This window comes from Propithecus coquereli, unplaced genomic scaffold (genome assembly GCF_000956105.1).
Source record: "Propithecus coquereli isolate 6110/MARCELLA unplaced genomic scaffold, Pcoq_1.0 Scaffold415, whole genome shotgun sequence".
NCBI lineage: Eukaryota > Metazoa > Chordata > Mammalia > Primates > Indriidae > Propithecus > Propithecus coquereli.
Genome location: NW_012149897.1, coordinates 8,545 through 11,440, shown reverse-complemented (window position 1 = coordinate 11,440; position 2,896 = coordinate 8,545).

Below are 2,896 nucleotides of genomic sequence, written 5' to 3'. Positions count from 1 at the left end.
GCATTTGGATGCAGTTGCTGTGCATTTTCTTCATAGGAATGCGCAGCGTGGTTTACTGGTACTGAAAAAGATTGCTGAATGGCAGATTTCTAAAAGAGTAAGCAACTGAATTGTAAAAGGCCCTAGCAATGATAGATTTCACAATTCCTTAACAATCTGCCCCCACAACACTCCTGATGTTTGGATTCCAAGAAGAATGAAAGTGATGGCTTATAATTAGCCTGATTGTGTTAGGGGCATGACAGATGCTGCTGGCCAGCCCTGATGTCAGAGTAAAATCTGTGTCTTCTCATTAATATTCAAGCTCTTTTTCTGCGTGATGAACTACAGCACCCTCTTTCTGATTGCAGCAGCTAGGTTTCATTGCATGTTATAAACACATATAAGACATGGCCTAGGTGCTATGCAGATGAATAACGTATCTGTCGGGTCAGGTGACAGCTCAGGAAATGTCAAAATAAACAGCAAAAACAGAGCAATTCTATGATATAGACAATATGTATGAATATTACTTTCCGTTCAATGCAAAAATTTGATTGGCCAACTGAAGCCTGTTTAGCAGAACACCCACATCGTCAGAGTTAGCCTGAGAATTTTCACTAGGCTTACCCAGCTTCCCTGCCAGAAATTTGTATAATGGTTCTAAAGACATTAGTTCTTTGATCCAACCCTCCTCTAGGGCCTTCTTTTTGAGGCTTTTGGCAATTTCACAATAACAAAAGAAAAAGTTAAAATAAAAACTTTGTATCTTGTATCAGTCGGCATGCTTTTGGCTTCAAGTAACAGAAAAATATAATTCTGCTGGCTTTAAAAATGAAGAAATATCAAATCTTAGCCACCAAAATGTAAAGAGGTCAGTGACTGCAGGTTTCATTAAAGGGACATAGCTTTCATGTCAAGGAACCATGCCCTTCCTGTTATTCTGTTCCACATCTTCGGTGTGCCGGGGCCCTCTGGCCAGCTCCACAGCAGTAAGATGGAGCTTGGCAGAAGCCATGGTGGCTACCGCAGCAATAAGATCATTTGCAGGAATGACAAAAGCACAGAAGAACAGGTGCTCTTCTTGAGCCCCTCTACTTAAGAAGCCTTCCAACAGACTTAGCTCATAGCTCATTTTTCAGAATTGTGTCACTTGCCCATCACTAAGACAATCATTTTTAAGGAAAAAGAGATGAACCTGATTGCCTATATGGATGTACCCCTGAGCTAGGGGTAAGATGACCTTTCCTAAAGAGAGTGACACCTAAAGAAATGATTGGTATCTTTGGCAGAGAAGGAGAGGGAATAGATTCTGGAGGAGCATTCATTGGCGTTGGCTACATTTAGATTATTTATGAATTTGATTTAAAATCAAGTCCGCATCTCTGTGTGTTTAATAAAAAGAGAAGCATTGGAAAAGATGGGAATCACTAAATTCATCCCTCTTCTCTTATTTGATTCTAAACAGTGCTGCAACTTATCAATCAAGCTGACTTTAAAGATATTGGATAACTATTGCTTATGTCCTCGCTTAGAACACTGTACTATTCTGGCCCCTCCTACTGTTCGAACTACTTAGGTTCACTCTCCCTTCACTGGCCTTGCATCTGCTTCTGGATCCCCTTCTAAAGATTTTGCTGTAAACCCTTTTCTCTCTTCTAAAGTTTCTCCCAGCCATGTCAAAGGCACCAAATAGCACAATTATATGAATTTTTTTATGATTCATACTTCCACCCTGACTGCCCTTCCATGTGAGGCATAACTTGCTTGGCCTACTTGCACTCAAAGTCAACAAATAGCACTGAGCACCTTCCCCAATTTGGCATCTCATTGTGATTTACCTATTTCTGTTTCTGGTTCATCATTCTCCCAGCCATTCAGGCCCAAACCTGAGAATAATCTTTGGTGTCTTACTCTTTCTCAGCCACTGTATTACTTTGTATAAAATATAGTGTAGTATCTTTGAAATATCTCTAGTATCTGTCCCTGAGTCTATTTCTATTGTCGCCAAACTTGACTCGGTGTTATCTCTTGTCCAGTCTAACTCACCAGTCTTAATATTTCTTACACTACACACCCAGTCTATGCTCCCATGAAACCATTCCAGATGGCTCTTCCTACAACATTCCATCAACATCTGCTTACTAATTCTCTTCACCCTGTACTTGAGCTCACTAGCCCACTGGCATTTTCCCCAAATTGGAACATATTTCCTGTCTCTGTGCCTTCGCCCAGTGTTCCTTCCTCTGTCTGGAATTTTGCTGTTTCTACTTCTGTGGAAATCCTACTCATCCTTAATGTGTTGAGAATAAATGTATCATTAAGACCATATGACTATAGCGGTTCAAGTCTTTTTGATATTTATTGACTGATATTGAGGAAATATGTCAATTCCATGAGATTCGGGTATTTCTCTATAATTGGGGGAAGAGGATACTACTTTCCTTGTTTTTGTCATGTCTATTGTAGAATAATAAAAATGAGAAAAATTTTAAGTGAAAAGAGTACGTAAAAGCAAGCATAAAGGCTAACATGTTAGGGACAGTGAAAGGCTTATTATGATCATCTTCTTTAATGCCATATATTCACAGTATGCTTATGAGGCATCCTCCTGGGATTCCACTTATTTTCATCACTGTTATGGTCAACACTATGACTTCTCTTTTAGAATGAGTTCACCCACTTAAAAGCAGGCCTGCTGAGGGTCACTGGCTCTTTTGGAATATACTTGCATATTTGGAAGACATAATAGGATCACAAACTCCTTAACACATTTAATTAGGGTATGAAAGATATTAGCTATAATGTGATCGTATAGATAATTCTATAGGATTATAAATATGATATGGATATTCTCTCATCTCATATTTAATCTCTTCCCATGATATAAATAATTATTTTTTCATTTCAATAGATT